General features: G+C 40.0%; 1 protein-coding gene across 1 annotated transcript in view; it reads left to right on the forward strand.

Moving 5' to 3' along the window:
* csmd3b (CUB and Sushi multiple domains 3b) overlaps window positions 1-14,976 on the forward strand; it is a 1,751,526-nt gene that overhangs the window by 1,455,565 nt on the left and 280,985 nt on the right. The gene's annotated exons all lie outside the window — the stretch shown is intronic.

Consider the following 14,976-nt stretch of genomic DNA (forward strand, 5'->3'; position numbering starts at 1 on the left):
CAGTGATTTAACCTCGCTTTAGAAGTAATTTAATTGCAATCAGCAGCCCTGCATAGCGGAAGAGAAAATCAGTAACTACTTTTGCTCAGCACTGGAATGTTATGAGCCTTGCTCGTGTAAGACGAGTTAAGCATGAGAGTCGCCTTTATTTTCCATCTGCAAGTAACTAGACGGCCAACACTTTCTAGGTTAATGCATGAACAATGGCTTTTTGCTTGAGGTTCTGGAAAGTGGTTGACACTGTGTAGTCACATTCAAGAGAATAGTTTATATCTTGATACTGAGCACAAAGGGAGGCATGGGTTAAAATTTGATGAGCCAATAACAATGGCCACCACGTCAACGATGTGTTAAAATCACCCATGGATTCATTTATCGCACTAGTTTAACAAATTCCATTTTTAAGCTCCCCTTTAGGGCCAGGAGTCATTGTGACTTTTCCATCAGTTCATCCAAGGAAAATCATTGCCACAGTCAAAAGTGAGCCAGAAAGGCTTCTCTTCTGGGGCCCAAAGAAGTTGGAGGGAAAGTCCCTACTAAAAAGGTGTTGGAGTTACAATGCCATAGGCATCACTACCTTGTCCCCGAAACCCCAAAGCCCTCATGATGTCTCACCTCAAACCTCCATACTGACCACCCAAAGCAAAATGAATCCAAATGCTGAGGAATGTACCACCAGTCTGTAACAGCAACCTCTTGCCACCCAATCTTGTGCTTTCACCCTCCAGCCAACCGTTAAGATGCCTGCTAGCTTTGGGCAGAAGACTGAAAGGATGCCAGTCAGGCCCGGTTTAAGAAAATCCCCTGTGTTTCACATTTCAAGATTAGGACAGTTTGCAACCTACCTTTGACCTCGCCTATGTGACTCTCATCCAAATTAAAATCAGGGCCTAGCGATATTTGCTTCAGATTTCAGGTTAATTAGCAATGGGTGCAAATTCCTTTGCAGAGAACTGAAGAAAGTTATTTTGCTGTGCCCTCATTATAGACTGTAGACAGCTCAGTGAAAGACTGTACCTTTAGCTTTGTCTACTGAGAAAATCATTATAAATGGTGGTGAAATAGTCACTGACAAAAAGGCACCAGTGTAGTTGCCTCAGTGACTGTGCAATGTTACCCCACTTGGGATAGCTGAAAAGGTCACATCGTTACTGTGAAAAGGAGAAAAATGAGTAAAAAAACTAAGTATTTTGTTATAAACTTTTTTTCCCCCCCAATGCCCACAACTGTGAACTAAGGAAATGTTTGCAGTTCAGGAATTTCCTCCCTATTAAGTAATTAGAATTTAATTCTGAATGCAGTAATATATTAACACTCACTTCACCATGATGCCCATGTTGGATATACAGCTAGTTGGATATGATGGATTAGTTTCTGAAAAAGAAAATTCTTCAAACCACCAGAGTGTCTGTGGCACCACTTCCAATTTGAACTTCAATCTGCTTTAATTGGATTATGGAAGATCACCCATTAAAACATCACCCATTGTATGACCGTTTTTAATCAATTTTTCAATAATTTTGCTTCCATATGCATTTACTCTACTTCGTTGCAGTCACATTAATCATAGTAGAATTTTGCTACTAATTAGTAAATGTGTTCATTGTTGTCTGCTGCAGTTTCAACCATTGGCGGCTTGCGGTTGGGGCTGAGTGTGGCCACTAATCCTTGTTCTGTAATGAGTGTAAAGACCTGTCTATTTCACTGTCATAGAATAAGCCACTTATGAGTCTCAATGAGATGAGGCACTTATCTAAACAACAATATGTAGGTTATTACATGACAGAAGTAGATATATGTTATTTTGGCTGGTTAGGCAAAATTCGAAGGGGTATCAGCATGCCTCTCTGCTTTAGATCCTTTGTTCGAGTCTTCTCCACCCAATGCGGCTGTGCCCTCATTAAACTGGAAGTCAGGTGACACCAGGTTATAGTCGAACTGGTTTATTTGAAATCACACGCTTTTGGAGCTCTGTCACTTCATCAGTCCCATCTCAGTCCAAAACTGGCACCTTCACATCATGGCTCATTAAATTGGGTGGAGTTCAATGCAGCTTCAACTTTAATTCTTTCAGAAGCATTGCCTTCTACAACATGAATCAGATACAAAGCCACATGAGTAGTTGTCATCATTCTAACATGTTTATAGGTCCTTTACTGACACCAGTGGACCAATTGGAGGGATGTTGGATAAGCATTGTTTTACCCCACTAAAATAACTGGAAGTAATCTACAGCCCCAGAATATAAAACCCAGAGTAATGTCACACCATTGTGCTGTCACTTTTTATTTTACTGCATTGGTTCCAAGTCTCAGTTTTGAAAATAATTGCATTAATGACTCTACCGTTCCTACATCATGAAGCATTTGATATTATTTCATTTGTTCTCTACCTCTTCCAGCATTACACATGAAACAGCTGTTAACCGGTATGTTTTGACTAACACTTGAATTGTTTGTCCTGTTCTGTAGTGAAGAGCCGCATTTAATCAACATTTCTTGGAAAATGTTCAATTTAAGTCAGGATTAGACATATATTTACAAATTACACCAGTTTTAAAAGATATTTTTAACTTGATTATTAAGGTATATCTGACAGATTATGAAATTAGAAGAAATAATACGTGGATCAAGTAGCATTTAATTGTGCAACAGAGTAATCTGTAGACGATTAAAAAAAATCATTCACAGGATGAGGGCATCACTGGCCAGGCAGCATTTATTGCCCATCCCTAATTGCCCAGATGGCAGTTAAGAGTCAACCACACTCCTGTGGCTCTGCAGTCACAGGTAGACCAAGTAAGGATGGCAGTTTCTTTCCCTAAAGAATGTTAGTGAACCAGAGGGGTTCTTCTCCCAGCAACTGACTCACAGTCATTGTTTGATGCTCAAGATAATCCTGCTATAGCAGCATTTGAACCCAAGTCCCCAGAACATTACCTGGGTCTCTGGATTAACAGCCCAGCGACAATACCACTAGGCCTTTGCTTACAGTTGTCAGTACAATACCATGACTGCAAGTATATTCAGGAAGCAGAAAGCATTCTGTGCTCAGCAAATGCCTGAATGCTAGGTAGACCTTTTTTTGTTGTATTTGTTTGTGTAAATTGCACATTAACAGCACCCTAATACAAATTTGCATCTAGAGAGTGGCACTTTTGTGCATTTCTGGATCACACATGTTGATGTGGAATTTGAACTCGACAAGCAGCACGAGCGCTACCGACAAAGCAACACTAGCACAAACGGTTCCACAATTCAGTCAGCTGGAATTAACTCGGTTACTGGTTTCAAAAATACAATTTGCCATGAGTCTGTACTGCATGAGTTGTTTATTCACTGGATTTTATTATTTACTGCTAAATACTGTTTTCTGAAATTTCTGAAATTATACAGTTGCATTTGATGACCCACTGAGTCAAATGTTGTCAATTAGCGAAATAGTTTTCTACTAATTGCCAACCTGTTAAGCAAGTTTGCTTCAAACATAATTATCACCCAGGTAATTATATTATGACTGATTTCTGAAGAAAACAACATAGGTTAGCAGCTGCAGTTGAAGATTGGATTTCTCTTCAGCAGCTAATAATTAGAATCTGAGATTGTCCAAAACTTCATTGAAACTGAAGTTTTTCATGATAATATTAAAATGTATCATAATTACATAGATTTGAAATGGTGTGTGCTTATTGTGATCAATTTGGCAAATTGTTGCACTCGCTGAATATCATGCAATTGCAATTTTCTGCAAGTTGCCATACTTCCAGATGGAGAAGTCCCAGAGGTATGGGAGGCTCTGGCCTCTAAGTGATGCAAATCAATTGAATCAATTTTTGATTTTTCCCTGTTAGATTGGTTTTGCACTGGCTTTCCCTGTGATGGGCTAATGCCACTAGCATCTAAATGCAGGATAAGTGCATAATGAAGAGAAAAGCAGTTAAGAATAGATGCAGACGAAGAGATTTCATCAGATCAAATACTTCAGAAGTACTAAAGAGTTGCCTGCTTGAAAAACAGCAGGAGCATTTCATCTTATCCATTTTAACATCAGCAGAATATCTGTGGAAAATAATAGAATAAATGGCTCCTAATGGCATTTTTTGTTCTATTCCATGGACAATTGACAATAGACAATAGGTGCAGGAGTAGGCCCTTCATCCCTTCGAGCTAGCACCACCATTCATTATGATCATGGCTGATCATCCACAATCAGTATCCTGTTCCTGTCTTATCCCCATAACCCTTGATTCCACTATCTTTAAGAGCTCTATCTATCTCTTTCTTAAAAGTATCCAGAGACTTGGCCTCCACTGCCTTCTGCGGCAGAGCATTCCATATATCCACCACTCTCTGGGTGAAGAAGTTTCTCCTCAACTCTGTTCTAAATGGCCTACCCCTTATTTTTAAACTGTGTCCTCTGGTTCTGGACTCCCCCATCAACGGAAACATGCTTTCTGCCTCCAGAGTGTCCAATCCTTTAATTATCTTATACGTCTTAAACAGATCCCCTCTCATCCTCCTAAACTCAAGTGTATATAAGCCCAGTCGCTCCAATCTTTCAACATATGATAGTCCCGCCATTCCGGGAATTGACTTCGTGAACCTACGCTGTCCTCCCTCAATAGCCAGAATGTCCTTCCTCAAATTTGGAGACCAAAACTGCACACAATACTCTAGGTGCAGTCTCACCAGGGCCCTGTACAGCTGAAGAAGGACCTCTTTGCTCCTATACTCAATTCCTCTTGTCATGAAGGCCAGGATGCCATTAGCTTTCCTCACTTCCTGCTGTATCTGCATGCTTGCTTTCATTGACTGATGTCAATGGACATTCTGACAAGGTTAAATGAGAAGATAATTTAATTCCAAAAATGACACATTGTTACTTCAAGTGTTTTGTAATTTTGACTAGAGAATCTGAAAGGGTTTGGATGTTTGATAGTTTTATTGGCTGTAGTAAGTACAGGCTTTTTGTCATAGTGGATACTAATTAGCAAATTCCAGGTTTTCTTTAATTTTGCATCCACCTGTCACTATGCAGTTCATTGTTTTTAGACTGTGAATCTTTGATGAATGGGCATGGAAGTGCAGTACCTTGGTATGGCTTTATGAGAGGTCATGGCAGGTGACAGAGGATATACTATGTCACAGGGTGAAGAGGAGAACCATTTGAACTTAACCTTAGGTAAGCTACGCACTGTCACTTTTTTTGCCGATCCAGTGGTTCAGGCTGGTTTTATCCTGAAGGGAACCTGCACAAAAAAGATTTTTGTGATTTTTTTGTTGGTAAAATGAACACCAGTGCAGACAGAAGGTGGTGAATGTCATATTGGATGCAGTGATGGTGCAGGTGGAAAGAAGAAAGTAGACATAATCTTCAAAGACTACTCTCAGTGGAAAGTGGGAGCGGTGGCCAAAAAGGTCAACTCCTGTAGACTGGACTGGAGGAACCTGGCATCAGCATCACAGGCCTAGAGTCTATTTTCCTCACAAGGATTGTCAAAACCAGTGAATGTATTTTTACAGGGCACGTCCTTTCTGCTGCACCCTCTACGTCTCAAGCGACTCTTGGGCGCCCAAGCACATAGACCTTTAAAATGTCACAGATAGGTGTAGAACATAGTCAAGAAAGCAAATAAAATTCTGATTTGTAGTCTCTTATGGTGCAGAAGCAGTGTCCTTAACCCTGGACCAAGAAGCCTGGATTCAAGTCCCAACTGGCCCAAAAGTGTGGAATAACATCTCTGAACTGTTGACTGGAAAAAAATAGGTTAAATTTATGTCTGGCCTTTTTATGTAGAGGACCGGAGCACAAGGACCCAGAAGCTATACTGCAGTTATACATAACCCTGGATGGACCCTACTCGGATTACTATGAGCAGACCTGGGCACCAAAGCCCAGGAAGGATATAAAAACTGAAACAACTGTGGATGCTGTCAATTAGAAATAAAAACAGAAATTTCTGTAAAAGCTCAGCAGGTCTGACAGCATTTATGTTGAGAAATCACAGTTAATGTTTCAGGTCCAGTGACCCTTCACTGTACGATGTAGGTTTATAAGAGTGATACTTGGACCTCAAGGGTTAAGTTGCAAGGAGAGATTATATAAACTAGGCCTGTTTTCCCTAGTCTTTAGAAGATTAGTGATGATCTGATCAAAGCCTTAAGATATTAACAAGGAAAGGCACGGAAGATGAAGATTCGTGATTCTGGAATTTGGAAGTTTAGCCTGATAATTAGGAAGACTGTTTGGGAGTGATGTTTGGAAGCATTCTATACACAAATTGTGATAGATGTTTGGAACTCTCTTCCATAAATGAAGGTGGATTCTGGACCAGTTGTTAATTGTAAATCTGAGATACATTATTTTTTGTTAAGCAAAGGTGTTAAGGGATATGGGCCAAAGGCAGCTATGAGAAATTAAGCCACAGATCAGCCATGATCTCATTGAATGGTGGAATAGACTTGAGAGGCTGAATGGCCCACTCCTGTTCCAACTTTCCCATTAACCTATGCCCAATGAATCACAATGCCATCACTCTGGCAGTAGTGCTTTGAGACAGAAACCCGATATCCAGATACTCCATCTCATTCTCACACTTCACCGTTACTAACTACACAGCCACAGCTTAGTTCCTGCACAAAAGTCCAGGTAATTAGTTATTACATCCCCTATATCGTTAAGCTATCATCAACATTCTTCTCTTGCCATTTCAAGACAGCGTCTTGAATAGAAGGGTACAGAACAGAACTGTCAGGGTCAAGTCCCTTCACGAAATAATGGCTCCTAAGGTGTGCCATCTCTGTTGGGAGCCAGAGCATTCAATGTCAACGGGAATATAATGCCTAATGCCCCTGCTGCTCATTCTGAAATCTGGCATGACGGCCACAATGTTAATGGGATGACTGAACTCTTATTTCTTACCCACTCTCCTTCCCACATATTAAACTTCCCTTCCTCAGTCCCAAACGGCTTCTAACTGCCCAGCGATAGGACCCCTCGGAAGAGTGAAAGAGGTCACAGTTTTAGGATATGGGGCAGACCATTTTGGAAAAATGCCATCATCCAGGTGGTGAGCCTGTCAAATACTCTTCCACCGAAAGTGGTTAAGGCCAAAACATTGATTTTTTTTTCAAGAAGGAGTTAGATATATTTCTTGAGGCTAAAGGCAACACATGGTATAGGGCGAAAGTGGGCACAAGTTACTGAGCTGGATCATATTGAATGCTGGAGCAGGCTCAAAAACTGAATAGCCCACTCCTGCTCCCATTATGTTTCTGCAACAAATTAGCACAGTGTGTTTTAAGACTAATTAAATCTGCATCTCTCATGGCCTTTATAGTTCTTCCCAGCTGATTGGAATATAAACAGTTACTTGGTGGAACAAGATGTGAATATTGCTGAAAGGAGAGAGGTGCAGGCAAAGCTTTATGCGATGAACTTATCAGGAGAAAACAAGGAATACCCTAGGGTTTGGAAAGCCTGTATTGCCCCGTTGCTTTCTCCATGACAACATCTCAGCCTATAAGAATTGACTTAATCAACAATCAGCAATATTTTCTCATATAGTATGAGTTGTGTTGTTCCACAATTACCTGAAAACATACAGCTTACACATGTAGGCTGACAATGCAGGTCTTAACCTTACTCCCACTACTCTTGACCTCTGTGATGCATCTACTTTTTCAGACTGCTTACCCAATATGTAGCAAAAGCAGAAAGAACTGTGGATACTGGAAATCAGAAACAAAAGCAGAAATTGCTGGAAAAGCTCAGCAGGTCTGGCAGCACCTGTGGACAGAAGTCAGAGTTAACATTTCAAGTTGAGTGACCTTACCTCAGAATACTTCCGAAACAGAACTTTTCTACCAATGAGTGGCAAGAAAATGAAGTCATTGACTTTGGCCTCCATCAGCAGAACTGTTCCCTCACTATGAGCTCTTGTCCCTCTTCCTGGCTTGTCTGAACGTGAAATTTACAATATTCCATTATCATTAAGACTACCTGTTCTGACTTAGACGATAAAACCATAAGACATTGAAGCAAAAATTTGACCATTTGGCCTATCGAGTCTGCTCTGCCGTTCAATCATTCGTCAACCCCATTCTCCTGCTTTCTCCCCGTAGCCCTTGATCCCCTTGATAATCAAAAACCTATCTGTCTCAGTCTTAAATGTACTCAGTGATCTGGCCTCCACAGCCTTCTGTGGCAGTGAATTCTATAGATTCACCACTCTCTGGCTGAAGAAGTTTCTCCTTATCTCCGTTCTAAAAGGTCTTCCCTTTACTCTAAGGCTGTGCCTTAGTCTCTCCTAATCTCTCCTAACAATGGAAGCATCTTCCCAACATCCACTCTGCCCAGGCCATTCAGTAGCTTTCTGACTTCTATACCATCGCATCTCTCTACCTCTGTCTCAGTGACCGAAACCCTCACCAATGTTTGTTGTTACATCAAGACTTAATTTCAATATACTTCCAACCCATCTCCCTGCACAGACTTGAGCCTGAGAGTTCTGCCTTTTGACGCTGTGCACTTCTCTAATTCTGGTCTCTTGAGCATCTCCAACTTTAATTCCTTTGTGAATAGTGAGCCTGCCTTCAGTTGCAGAGATATCAAGCTCTGAAATTCCCTCATTAAACCTCTCTGCTTCTCTAATTCACTTTCATTGTTTTGTATGCTCCTTATAATCTTGATTTCAACAAAACCTTTGGTCATGTGGCCACATATTTTCCCCAGTGGTTCCATGCCATATTCTGTTGCTTATTAAATTTAAGAAATGACTTGGGACATTTTATTACATTAAATGTTGTTATTCACTTAATCGTCTATACACTCATTCTCTTAAATAACATGAGTAAAATGACAAACATCAATTTTTCTTTCAATGAATTTACCAATGCACAGTCTATGTCATGCTTCATTAATTTAGGTAATAGAATTTTGATATTTTTCAATTGGTTTCATTGAAGTAATGCAACTAACATATGAAACAAAAGCATGTCTAATTGGAATTTTCCTCCTTCACTCAGCAGTCCCTGCTTCCCAACGTGCACATTTTTCCTTGTGACTATTGGTGAGCCCCTTTTCTGGGTGCACCAGGGAGCAAATTTCCCACTGGCAAATTTTAACGAAAAAGCCTGGTGTGACTGCAAAATGAGAATTCTCACATTCTGCTGAACAGCAAATGTTACTTCTCGAATTGGCCATTTTTCTCACCAGCTGTCCTTTGATTCAAGGATGTGTCAACTCCAAATTTTGAGTTTCTACTTTGAGGCTTCATGCATCTAAGTAGGCTGTTTCTTGACCTGCAGATCTTTGTGCAAATAGGGCAGGATAACACACAACATGGCAGAATCTGGAGTGTGGGATTTTCTTTTTTGTTTCCTTCTCTGTTACATCTCTGTCTTAGGTTAAAGCATTCGTACTCACAGCGTAATGCAGCTTGATGGACAAGTTATTGCCATTTTAAATGATTGGTAGCAAGCTTTTCTCAGTCATTAACACCAAATCTTCCACACTTCAAGAAGACTTCAGTGTGTCTCTTTAGGATTTTCATTATTTTTCCCTCAGACGCTGGCCATTTGACAGGTAAGAAAACAGGATCTGGCTAGAGAGAAGATTTTCACCAATCTGGTCATAGTACCCAGTTCATCACAATGGGTTTTGAAGGAGTTTAGCCTGAATGCATGGAGAGTTGTCTTCAAAAATGCCACTGTTGTTTGTTTGACAGTCATCTTATTGAAGCTAAAGAATTCAGTTTTTCTGGTAGAATTTTGTTTGTATTGCTGACACACAGTCCGTGTCTTGCTTCAATACAGAAACAGAATGTTGTCAAGTTGTCAAACATTCATTGCCATAATTTGGAGAAACCTAAACTGGAACACTCACAGAAAGCTAAGTTGCTTGGGAAGTGACCTCGCTTGATGAGAGCTGTTAAGAGATGGGGGCATGTCGGAACCAAGGGCAGGAGGCTTGCGGTCTCATCATCCACCCAGCCTCGTTAGGTCCAGACCCTCAATTGTTCACAGATTAGTGCAGACTAAAAGAATCTCCCCAAGCTGTCACCTGAACCTTCGTAAACCTGTTAACTAGTTGGGTAGGCTGACTTTTTCTTGTCTTGAAGTAATTGCATCCCACATGGGTGAGGCCCTTAATTGGTCTATAATTAACCATAAGACCTTGAAGATCTGGGAGCTTAGAATGTGGATCTGGGGCCTTCTGATCCATTATTTAATTTGGGCAAAGGCAGGAATGTAGCAGGTCTGCTACCATTCCACCTGATGGAGTTTACTCTCCACCTCTAGGCTAAGTGCCTCCGGAGCCGGAACATTCTGACCTTTGTCAGTTGGGTAACAGGCTGTGAAAAGTTATCAGAGAACAAGTCCGTACCCAAGTGCAGTTTTAAATTTTTTGATGGTTTCTGCCTCTGTCCACCCATTCTGGCATTGAGTTCCAGAGCCACTGTATTCCCTGGGTGAGAGGACTGATGTTCATCTCTCCTCTAAGCATCCTAATTCCTACTTAAATCTAAGCCAACTGATATGAACTCTTCAACTGAAGGTAAATGGACTTTCCAATCCATTCTGTTCAGCCCCTTTTAAGGTTGAAAGATATTGAGAAGCAGAGAACCAGTGCAATCTGAGGAATGGATAGGCAACCACCTTCACATTAGCCTAACCCACGCCCTAAGAATGAATTAAATATTCTATTCTTTTCTGATGGTGTGGTACTAGCAAAAAAGAATGCTCTTGCTTAGTTTACAAAAAGAAAGAGAAAATGGTGACTGTGTAGAGATGGCGCTTGAAACATGTAATATAATGCATTTCAATCTACTTTATAAATTCCCACTATGAAGAAACAGAGTGCAAAGTATTTTTCTTTCTCAAAAGGGACAGTTACAGGAAAAGATTTAGCATGTGGCCTAATTTCATTGAACAAATGCTTGGGCATTTCCAAACAGTAGGGGAAAAGAAATCATGTGATCAGATGTTTTGATAAATGCTTAACGAATGCACGTCATAGTTTAATTTTGAAAGGATCACATCCCTACTGGACATCTTGCTCCCAGAACCAAATGTATTTATGTTTTGAAAAGAGACAATTTACCCAGGCTTTCTGGATTAACAAGAAGGATGACTTTATTCATTATTAAACACACATGAGAATTGAGAGTTGAATTCAAAAGATAAAAGTAAAACAGAAGGTATCTGAATTGTTTATGAAGTGAGGACAGTTGAACATTGCAGCTGGTTCAGTAGATATTAAGGATAGCACTGTTGTTCATAGAAAGAGTTGATTTTAAGGTTTTTAGCTGCAGTGCTCAAAGTGAGAAAGAATCGCTTTATTTCTCTTTTGCCTACAGGACAAGGATATTTAAGTAGCTGTTCTCAGAACTGGGAACTTCGCAGCAACTAGTCTACATGTTGTAATAACCATTAATGTACCCACACCAATTTTATACTCATTTCATAACCCTTTTCTTTCTATTCCTGGAATGATAAGGTTTAAAAATTCTTCAAGTGTTAGTATTATGCAGTGATGTAGGAGCTAGTCTCCCCTGCCATTACCTCTCCATGTTATGTTTTTCTCTCTGCTTGGAGCTTCTGTGACACTCTACAGTTGCAATATTCTATGGGCTCCACAAAGGATGTGATCAAATGACGACTGACTTTGCATCTGCAGTAATTTTTCTTTTACGTGTGACAGGTTAACAGATTTATTTTAAAACGCACACATGACGGAGTTTCACGTTAACATATCTTTTATACCTTAAAGGTTCCGATCTGCCATCGATGACATAGGTCATGTTATCAAACTTATGGGAAAACTTTTAACAATATTTGATAACATGATTAAAAACAGGTAGAGCATGTATGTCATTATTGGTGTTGTATCTCACCTGTATATATTGTAATTTCATAAGATACTGTAAGGTGATTTTGTTGGTCCTAACATCCGGGACAAAATAGAGTTTGGAAACATTCTGACTGTGGCAGAAGCTTGCTAGAATCTGCATTCTGTACATAACGGCTCTCAAATAAAATGTTTCTGCCCAATGGAAATCTGATGACAGGGTCGCATAAACCTGAAAACTCTGATGTGCCATGGATGGCACCAATAATTTGTTTCTATTCCCATTCATTGCCTGGATTTTCAATTTTCTGAGTAGCTGAAAGTCTGAGAGCAGCAAAGGATGTTTGATGGTTGTCAGCGGTGCCATTTAAATCCCTTTTGTTCATTTTAAATCCTAGTACTATCCAATTACTTCATTCATTACAAAATACCTTGAGATACACTACAGCTTGTGCATGGTTCTCCATTTCTATCAGTGTATCACAGCATTTCCAAGACATCAATCATTCTGAGTTGGGTCCTTGGTGATAACACACAACTTCAGCAGCAAATAATAACAGCAACTGTCATGAGCTTAGTATATGAAAAGCTGAGGATAAAGTGTCACATGGAGCCAAAGCCTAGCCCCCGGTACCCATTTATAGTAATGGAACAAATAATGGTGCAGCAATGTCTCTTTTTCTTTTTATTTTTGTAGATAATAAACAGGACTTTTTTCACAAATCATGCCATAATTTATTTGCAGAATGTGCTTTGTGTTTTTTTTAATGTAAGGCTTTGTACTTTGGGATGCTCCTCAGCTGTGCTGTTGTGTGTAAATAATGACAATGAGGTGGGACATGTGGAGTTGTCCCATCTCTAGATCAGTTCAGGATATCTGATCGACATGGATGAATTGGACTAAAAGGTCTATTTCCATGCTATACATCTCTGTGATTGTATGATCCTATGACTCCACTCACCACTGGTTTCAGGAATTACAAGGCAAAGGTGCTAGTGAGTCTTGAATTGGAGGTGTGAAACCTGACAAAGATAATTTTAGAAGTAGTTGACATAGCATTGGATGCTTCCTTTCAGTTCCAAATCATTCAAAAACAGAACTTACTGGAACCACAACAGGTTTGACAGCATCTGTGGAGAGAAAACAGAATTAATATTTCCAGTCCAGTGACCCAGCTTCAGTGGAGAAACTGTTCCCACTCTTAAAAAGATCAAGAACCTGTGGGTGTAAGTTTAGAGTTTGTTGCAAGAGAAACAAGATGCGAGAAAAAAGAAACTTTTTTACACAGAAAATAATCTGGGACTGGAAGGCAAAATCTTAAAGTGTGGTGGAGAAAGGTTCAAAGAGGGCATTCAGCAGGGCACTGATGATTATTTGAACAGAAACAACTTGCAGAGTGCAATGGTACTATGGCTTTAAGAGCCAAGTTTTCTCCTGTTTCCTTTTATGAAGGGAGGTTGAGACAGAGCTGTGATCGGTCTATTCCAAACCAATAAAACAAACAACTTTGTGAGGTCCTGCTTTTTTTTTTAACGAGTTGAAACAACAAAAGTCGCATGAAGGTTGGGGTCAATCATCACAGAACCAGGATTTTTAGTTTTAGCTTTCTGCGGTTGTTGGGTCTTGAAGCTGGATGGGAAAGCTGTTATTCCTGTCTCTGTTATAGCCAAAAGCTGGAGCTCTCTTCCTGCTGCTAGAATTGTGTGAGAGACAATCTTTTTTATTGAATTTGCCTTTGCCAAGGGTGTGTTTGTCAGAATTACGAGATTGGGACAGATGCTGTTCAGTAGTTAAATAATCTATTCTTCTGTTAAGTTTTCCAACAGAGTCATTATTCCAATACTTGTTTTTTTTTCTTTTGTTTGTGTTTTAACAATTGTGTAGGAATGAAATGTGTTTTGCTTCAAGCTTGGTAGGCTGACTAATCAAATTGCTTTCTGAACACCACGCTGTAAACTTGCCTTTAAAAATAAGAAAAAGTTGGGGTCTGGGCTCTATCTTAAAATATTTTGAGGGATTTTGGTCTGATCCATAAAAAGGTGCCATGAGTTTGGCACCAAATCAAAATGATCAGAAAGCCAATAAGACAGGCTGAATTGTCTGCTTTTGCACTGTGAAAATTGTGAGGTTCTGTGATAGATTGAGTACTAGCCCCCAATTTGCATGCTGGCAGCATGTCATATCCATTAAATGGCCTGAAGCCGGTCTCAACATGTGGCTGCCGTGTCCCTGTTGGCATTGCACCATAACCTTAATTGCCTACAAGCCACTTGTGGGCAGCCCCCTGAACCAGCACATTTAAAAATGACCTAGAGGCAGAGACTGGCAGCAAGTTAGAATGCTGGCTGATCTTGGAAAATTAAGGGACAGCCCAGTTCTTCTCCCACCTCAGTGCTCATTTAAATAATCCGTCCCGAGAATAGTGACATGTTTCAGGATTGGAGACAAGTGTGAGAATTTTAAGATGTTGTTGAATCATGTTACGTAGTGCAATGACAATGGGGTGTAAAATTCATGAACCAGATGTTTCCTTAAAGTTTATGTCAGGTGATCAGATTGGAGAGGACTCGAATAGCCCTAATGCTAGGTATAAAATCATGGGTAATGGTTTGTTTTCAATGCCCCGAGGCACAGGTGGAAGCAGGCAATTTGTCAGCGGTGAAGTTAGAAGCTGTAGATATAGTCAAGCAGGAAGGGCACATAGAAACACATGATATAAGAGCAGGACCAGTCTATTCAATTCTTGAACCTATTCTATCATTCAGCTACATCATGCCTGATCTTTTATATCCATAAGCATTTTTGTCTTTAAACTTTTCCATCTCTGTCGTGAATATGCTCAATGACTGAGGATCCATAATCCTCTATAGTAAACAATTCTAATGAATCACCATCATCTGATTGAAGAAATTCCTCCACATCTCAGTCCTAAATGGCCTATTTCTTATTCTGATACTGTGTCCCCTTGTTCCAGATCCCCCAGCCAGAGAAATTGTTCTTCCTGCATCTGTCATTTCAAACCTTGTAGGAATTTTATGTGGGAAAATTTGGTTTGACCTGAGACAAAGTCTGGGAGGGTCCTTGAATTTTGTTTAAAACTGTGCTGGGCAAGCTGAAAAGAAAAT

The sequence above is a fragment of the Stegostoma tigrinum genome, chromosome 5 (genome assembly GCF_030684315.1).
Source record: "Stegostoma tigrinum isolate sSteTig4 chromosome 5, sSteTig4.hap1, whole genome shotgun sequence".
Taxonomy (NCBI): Eukaryota; Metazoa; Chordata; class Chondrichthyes; order Orectolobiformes; family Stegostomatidae; genus Stegostoma; species Stegostoma tigrinum.